Here is an 8721-nt window from a genome sequence, read left to right as displayed (position 1 = left end):
CGAAACTGCTCTAAGTAGAAAATCTTGTTTATGAGGCCTAGACATCAAAATTTGGATAAATTATCAAGATCATGTGGGTCTATAGACCAACATGTCCTGATCATTAGCATGTTTCCAATAAAAATAGACACCTGTTGAGCTGAATTATAGCGTTCGAGTCTTTTCGAGTGTGTATTATTCGAATGTACACTCGAAACTTCTATAAGTAGAAAAATCTTGTTTATGAGGCCTAGACTTCAAAATTTGGCTAAAATATTAAGATCATGTGGGTCTATAGACCAACATGTCCGTATCATTAGCATGTTTCCGATAAAAATAGACACCTGTTGAGCTAAATTATAGCATTCGAGTCTTTTCCAGTGTGTATTTTTCGAATGTACACTCAAAACTTCTCTAAGTAGAAAATATTGTTTATGGGGCCTAGACTTCAAAACTTGGCTAAAATATCAACATCATGTGGGTCTATAGACCAACATGTCCTGATCATTAGCATGTTTCCAATAAAAATAGACACCTGTTGAGCTAAATTATAGCGTTCGAGTCTTTTCGAGTGTGTATTATTCAAATGTACACTCGAAACTTCTCTAAGTAGAAAAATCTTGTTTATGAGGCCTAGACTTCAAAATTTGGCTAAAATATTAAGATCATGTGGGTCTATAGACCAACATGTCCTGATCATTAGCATGTTTCCAATAAAAATAGACACCTGTTGAGCTATTTTATAGCGTTCGAGTCTTTTCGAGTGTGTATTATTCGAATGTACACTCGAAACTGCTCTAAGTAGAAAATCTTATTTATGAGGCCTAGACTTCAAAATTTGGATAAAATATCAAGATCATGTGGGTCTATAGACCAACATGTCCTGATCATTAGCATGTTTCCAATAAAAATAGACACCTGTTGAGCTAAAGTATAGTGTTCGAGTCTTTTCGAGTGTGTATTATTCGAATGTACACTCGAAACTGCTCTAAGTAGAAAATCTTATTTATGAGGCCTAGACTTCAAAATTTGGCTAAATTATCAAGATCATGTGGGTCTATAGACCAACATGTCCTGATCATTAGCATGTTTCCAATAAAAATAGACACCTGTTGAGCTAAATTATAGCGTTCGAGTCTTTTCGAGTGTGTATTATTCGAATGTACACTCGAAACTGCTCTAAGTAGAAAATCTTGTTTATGAGGCCTAGACTTCAAAATTTGGATAAAATATCAAGATCATGTGGGTCTATAGACCAACATGTCCTGATCATTAGCATGTTTCCAATAAAAATAGACACCTTTTGAGCTAAATTATAGCGTTCGAGTCTTTTCGAGTGTGTATTATTCGAATGTACACTCGAAACTGCTCTAAGTAGAAAATCTTGTTTATGAGGCCTAGACTTCAAAATTTGGATAAAATATCAAGATCATGTGGGTCTATAGACCAACATGTCCTGATCATTAGCATGTTTCTAATAAAAATAGACACCTGTTGAGCTAAATTATAGCGTTCGAGTCTTTTCGAGTGTGTATTATTCGAATGTACACTCGAAACTTCTCTAAGTAGAAAAATCTTATTTATGAGGCCTAGACTTCAAAATTTGGCTAAAATATTAAGATCATGTGGGTCTATAGACCAACATGTCCTGATCATTAGCATGTTTCCAATAAAAATAGACACCTTTTGAGCTAAATTATAGCGTTCGAGTCTTTTCGAGTGTGTATTATTCGAATGTACACTCGAAACTGCTCTAAGTAGAAAATCTTGTTTATGAGGCCTAGACTTCAAAATTTGGATAAAATATCAAGATCATGTGGGTCTATAGACCAACATGTCCTGATCATTAGCATGTTTCCAATAAAAATTGACACCTGTTGAGCTAAATTATAGCGTTCGAGTCTTTTCGAGTGTGTATTATTCGAATGTACACTCGAAACTTCTCTAAGTAGAAAAATCTTATTTATGAGGCCTAGACTTCAAAATTTGGCTAAAATATTAAGATCATGTGGGTCTATAGACCAACATGTCCTGATCATTAGCATGTTTCCGATAAAAATAGACACCTTTTGAGCTGAATAATAGCGTTCGAGTCTTTTCGATTGTGTATTATTCGAATGTACACTCGAAACTGCTCTAAGTAGAAAATCTTGTTTATGAGGCCTAGACTTCAAAATTTGGATAAAATATCAAGATCATGTGGGTCTATAGACCAACATGTCCTGATCATTAGCATGTTTCCGATAAAAATAGACCTGTTGAGCTAAATTATAGTGTTCGAGTCTTTTTGAGTGTGTATTATTCGAATGTACACTCGAAACTGCTCTAAGTAGAAAATCTTTTTTATGAGGCCTAGACTTCAAAATTTGGATAAAATATCAAGATCATGTGGGTCTATAGACCAACATGTCCTGATCATTAGCATGTTTCCGATAAAAATAGACCTGTTGATCTAAATTATAGTGTTCGAGTCTTTTTGAGTGTGTATTATTCGAATGTACACTCGAAACTGCTCTAAGTAGAAAATCTTTTTTATGAGGCCTAGACTTCAAAATTTGGATAAAATATCAAGATCATGTGGGTCTATAGACCAACATGTCCTGATCATTAGCATGTTTCCAATAAAAATAGACACCTCTTGAGCTAAATTATAGCGTTCGAGTCTTTTCGAGTATGTATTATTCGAATGTACACTCGAAACTGCTCTAAGTAGAAAATCTTGTTTATGAGGCCTAGACTTCAAAATTTGGATAAAATATCAAGATCATGTGGGTCTATAGACCAACATGTCCTGATCATTAGCATGTTTCCAATAAAAATAGACACCTGTTGATCTAAATTATAGCATTCGAGTCTTTTCGAGTGTGTATTATTCGAATGTACACTCGAAACTGCTCTAAGTAGAAAATCTTGTTTATGAGGCCTAGACTTCAAAATTTGGATAAAATATCAAGATCATGTGGGTCTATAGACCAACATGTCCTGATCATTAGCATGTTTCCAATAAAAATAGACACCTCTTGATCTAAATTATAGCGTTCGAGTCTTTTCGAGTATGTATTATTCGAATGTACACTCGAAACTGCTCTAAGTAGAAAATCTTGTTTATGAGGCCTAGACTTCAAAATTTGGATAAAATATCAAGATCATGTGGGTCTATAGACCAACATGTCCTGATCATTAGCATGTTTCCAATAAAAATAGACACCTGTTGAGCTAAATTATAGCGTTCGAGACTTTTCGAGTGTGTATTATTCGAATGTACACTCGAAACTGCTCTAAGTAGAAAATCTTGTTTATGAGGCCTAGACTTCAAAATTTGGATAAAATATCAAGATCATGTGGGTCTATAGACCAACATGTCCTGATCATTAGCATGTTTCCCATGAAAATAGACACTTGTTGAGCTAAATTATAGCGTTCGAGTCTTTTCGAGTGTGTATTATTCGAATGTACACTCGAAACTGCTCTAAGTAGAAAATCTTGTTTATGAGGCCTAGACTTCAAAATTTGGATAAAATATCAAGATCATGTGGGTCTATAGACCAACATGTCCTGATCATTAGCATGTTTCCAATAAAAATAGACCTGTTGAGCTAAATTATAGTGTTCGAGTCTTTTTGAGTGTGTATTATTCGAATGTACACTCGAAACTGCTCTAAGTAGAAAATCTTGTTTATGAGGCCTAGACTTCAAAATTTGGATAAAATATCAAGATCATGTGGGTCTATAGACCAACATGTCCTGATCATTAGCATATTTCCGATAAAAATAGACCTGTTGAGCTAAATTATAGTGTTCGAGTCTTTTTGAGTGTGTATTATTCGAATGTACAATCGAAACTTCTCTAAGTAGAAAATCTTGTTTATGAGGCCTAGACTTCAAAATTTGGATAAAATATCAAGATCATGTGGGTCTATAGACCAACATGTCCTGATCATTAGCATGTTTCCAATAAAAAAAGACACCTGTTGAGCTAAATTATAGCGTTCGAGTCTTTTCGAGTGTGTATTATTCGAATGTACACTCGAAACTGCTCTAAGTAGAAAATCTTATTTATGAGGCCTAGACTTCAAAATTTGGCTAAATTATCAAGATCATGTGGGTCTATAGACCAACATGTCCTGATCATTAGCATGTTTATAATAAAAATAGACACCTGTTGAGCTAAATTATATCGTTCGAGTCTTTTCGAGAGTGTATTATTCGAATGTACACTCGAAACTGCTCTAAGTAGAAAATCTTGTTTATGAGGCCTAGACATCAAAATTTGGATAAATTATCAAGATCATGTGGGTCTATAGACCAACATGTCCTGATCATTAGCATGTTTCCAATAAAAATAGACACCTGTTGAGCTGAATTATAGCGTTCGAGTCTTTTCGAGTGTGTATTATTCGAATGTACACTCGAAACTTCTATAAGTAGAAAAATCTTGTTTATGAGGCCTAGACTTCAAAATTTGGCTAAAATATTAAGATCATGTGGGTCTATAGACCAACATGTCTGTATCATTAGCATGTTTCCGATAAAAATAGACACCTGTTGAGCTAAATTATAACATTCGAGTCTTTTCGAGTGTGTATTTTTCGAATGTACACTCAAAACTTCTCTAAGTAGAAAATATTGTTTATGGGGCCTAGACTTCAAAACTTGGCTAAAATATCAACATCATGTGGGTCTATAGACCAACATGTCCTGATCATTAGCATGTTTCCAATAAAAATAGACACCTGTTGAGCTAAATTATAGCGTTCGAGTCTTTTCGAGTGTGTATTATTCGAATGTACACTCGAAACTGCTCTAAGTAGAAAATCTTGTTTATGAGTCCTAGACTTCATATTTGGATAAAATATCAAGATCATGTGGGTCTATAGACCAATATGTCCTGATCATTAGCATGTTTCCAATAAAAATAGACACCTGTTGAGCTAAATTATAGCGTTCGAGTCTTTTCGAGTGTGTATTATTCGAATGTACACTCGAATCTGCTCTAAGTAGAAAATCTTGTTTATGAGGCCTAGACTTCAAAATTTGGATAAAATATCAAAATCATGTGGGCCTATAGACCAACATGTCCTGATCATTAGCATGTTTCCAATAAAAATAGACACCTGTTGAGCTAAATTATAGCGTTCGAGTCATTTCGAGTGTGTATTATTCGAATGTACACTCGAAACTTCTCTAAGTGGAAAAATCTTATTTATGAGGCCTATACTTCAAAATTTGGCTAAAATATCAAGGTCATCTGGGTCTATAGACCAACATGTCCTGATCATTAGCATCTTTCCAATAAAAATAGACACTTGTTGAGCTAAATTATAGCGTTCGAGTCTTTTCGAATGTGTATTATTCGAATGTACACTCGAAACTGCGGTAAGTGGAAAATTCGTGTTTATGAGGCCTAGCCTTCAAAACTTGGCTAACATATCAAGGTCATGTGGGTCTATAGACCAACATGTCCTGATCATTAGCATGTTTTCAATCAAAATACACACCTCTTGAATTAAATTATAGCGTTCGAGTCTTTTCGAGAGTGTATTTTTCGAATGTACATTCGAAACTGCTCTAAGTAGACAAATCTTGTTTATGAGGCCTAGACTTCAAAATTTGGCTAAAATATTAAGATCATGTGGGTCTATAGACCAACATGTCCTGATCATTAGCATGTTTCCGATAAAAATAGACCTGTTGAGCTAAATTATAGTGTTCGAGTCTTTTTGAGTGTGTATTATTCGAATGTACACTCGAAACTGCTCTAAGTAGAAAATCTTTTTTATGAGGCCTAGACTTCAAAATTTGGATAAAATATCAAGATCATGTGGGTCTATAGACCAACATGTCCTGATCATTAGCATGTTTCCAATAAAAATAGACACTTGTTGAGCTAAATTATAGCGTTCGAGTCTTTTCGATTGTGTATTATTCGAATGTACACTCGAAACTGCCCTAAGTAGAAAATTCGTGTTTATGAGGCCTAGGCTTCAAAATTTGGCTAAAATAACAAGATCATGTGGGTCTATAGACCAATATGTCCTGATCATTAGCATGTTTCCAATAAAAATAGACACCTGTTGAGCTAAATTATAGCGTTCGAGTCTTTTCGAGTGTGTATTATTCGAATGTACACTCGAAACTTCTCTAAGTAGAAAATTCGTGTTTATGAGACCTAGGCTTCAAAATTTGGCTAAAATAACAAGATCATGTGGGTCTATAGACCAACATGTCCTGATCATTAGCATGTTTCCAATAAAAATAGACACCTGTTGAGCTAAATTATAGCGTTCGAGTCTTTTCGAGTGTGTATTATTCGAATGTACACCCGAAACTGCTCTAAGTAGAAAATCTTGTTTATGAGTCCTAGACTTCAAAATTTGGATAAAATATCAAGATCATGTGGGTCTATAGACCAATATGTCCTGATCATTAGCATGTTTCCAATAAAAATAGACACCTGTTGAGCTAAATTATGGCGTTCGAGTCTTTTCGAGTGTGTATTATTCGAATGTACACTCGAAACTGCTCTAAGTAGAAAATCTTGTTTATGAGGAATAGACTTCAAAATTTGGATAAAATATCAAGATCATGTGGGTCTATAGACCAACATGTCCTGATCATTAGCATGTTTCCAATAAAAATAGACACCTGTTGAGCTAAATTATAGCGTTCGAGTCTTTTCGAGTGTGTATTATTCGAATGTACACTCGAAACTGCTCTAAGTAGAAAATCTTGTTTATGAGGCCTAGACTTCAAAATTTGGATAAAATATCAAGATCATGTGGGTGTACAGACCAACATGTCCGGATCATTAGCATGTTTCCAATAAAAATAGACACCTGTTGAGCTAAATTATAGCGTTCGAGTCTTTTCGAGTGTGTATTATTCGGATGTACACTCGAAACTTCTCTAAGTAGAAAATCTTATTTATGAGGCCTAGACTTCAAAATTTGGCTAAATTATCAAGATCATGTGGGTCTATAGACCAACATGTCCTGATCATTAGTATGTTTCCAATAAAAATAGACACCTGTTGAGCTAAATTATAGCGTTCGAGTGTTTTCGAGTGTGTATTATTCGAATGTACACTCGAAACTGCTCTAAGTAGAATTTTTTTTTTATGAGGCCTAGACTTCAAAATTTGGATAAAATATCAAGATCATGTGGGTCTATAGACCAACATGTCCTGATCATTAGCATGTTTCCAATAAAAATAGACACATGTTGAGCTAAATTATAGCGTTCGAGTCTTTTCGAGTGTGTATTATTCGAATGTACACTCGAAACTGCTCTAAGTAGAAAATCTTGTTTAAGAGGCCTAGACTTCAAAATTTGAATAAAATATCAAGATCATGTGGGCTATAGACCAACATGTCCTGATCATTAGCATGTTTCCAATAAAAATAGACACCTGTTGAGCTAAATTATAGCGTTCGAGTCTTTTCGAGTGTGTATTATTCGAATGTACACTCGAAACTGCTCTAAGTAGAAAATTTTGTTTCTGAGGCCTAGACTTCAAGATTTGCTAAATTATCAAGATCATGTGGGTCTATAGACCAACATGTCCTGATCATTAGCATGTTTCCAATAAAAATAGACACCTGTTGAGCTAAATTATAGCGTTCGAGTCTTTTCGAGTGTGTATTATTCGAATGTACACTCGAAACTGCTCTAAGTAGAATTTTTTTTTATGAGGCCTAGACTTCAAAATTTGGATAAAATATCAAGATCATGTGGGTCTATAGACCAACATGTCCTGATCATTAGCATGTTTCCAATAAAAATAGACACATGTTGAGCTAAATTATAGCGTTCGAGTCTTTTCGAGTGTGTATTATTCGAATGTACACTCGAAACTGCTCTAAGTAGAAAATCTTGTTTAAGAGGCCTAGACTTCAAAATGTGAATAAAATATCAAGATCATGTGGGTCTATAGACCAACATGTCCTGATCATTAGCATGTTTCCAATAAAAATAGACACCTGTTGAGCTAAATTATAGCGTTCGAGTCTTTTCGAGTGTGTATTATTCGAATGTACACTCGAAACTTCTCTAAGTAGAAAAATCTTAGTTAAGAGGCCTCGACTTCAAAATTTGGATAAAATATTAAGATCATGTGGGTCTATAGACCAACATGTCCTGATCATTAGCATGTTTCCGATAAAAATAGACACCTGTTGAGGTGAATTATAGCGTTCGAGTCTTTTCGATTGTGTATTATTCGAATGTACACTCCGAAACTGCTCTAAGTAGAAAATTCGTGTTTATGAGGCCTAGGCTTCAAAACTTGGCTAAAATATCAAGATTATGTTGGTCTATAGACCAACATGTCCTGATCATTAGCATGTTTCAATAAAAATAGACACCTCTTGAGCTAAATTATAGCGTTCGAATCTTTTCGTGTGTGTATTTTTCGAATGTACACTCGAAACTTCTCTAAGTAGAAAATCTTATTTATGAGGCCTAGACTTCAAAATTTGGCTAAATTATCAAGATCATGTGGGTCTATAGACCAACATGTCCTGATCATTAGCATGTTTCCAATAAAAATAGACACCTGTTGAGCTAAATTATAGCGTTCGAGTCTTTTCGAGTGTGTATTATTCGAATGTACACTCGAAACTGCTCTAAGTAGAAAATCTTGTTTATGAGGCCTAGACTTCAATATTTGGATAAAATATCAAGATCATGTGGGTGTACAGACCAACATGTCCGGATCATTAGCATGTTTCCAATAAAAATAGA

Source organism: Papaver somniferum, unplaced genomic scaffold, assembly GCF_003573695.1.
Source record: "Papaver somniferum cultivar HN1 unplaced genomic scaffold, ASM357369v1 unplaced-scaffold_92, whole genome shotgun sequence".
Taxonomy (NCBI): Eukaryota; Viridiplantae; Streptophyta; class Magnoliopsida; order Ranunculales; family Papaveraceae; genus Papaver; species Papaver somniferum.
Note: the sequence above shows the minus strand (reverse complement) of the source record.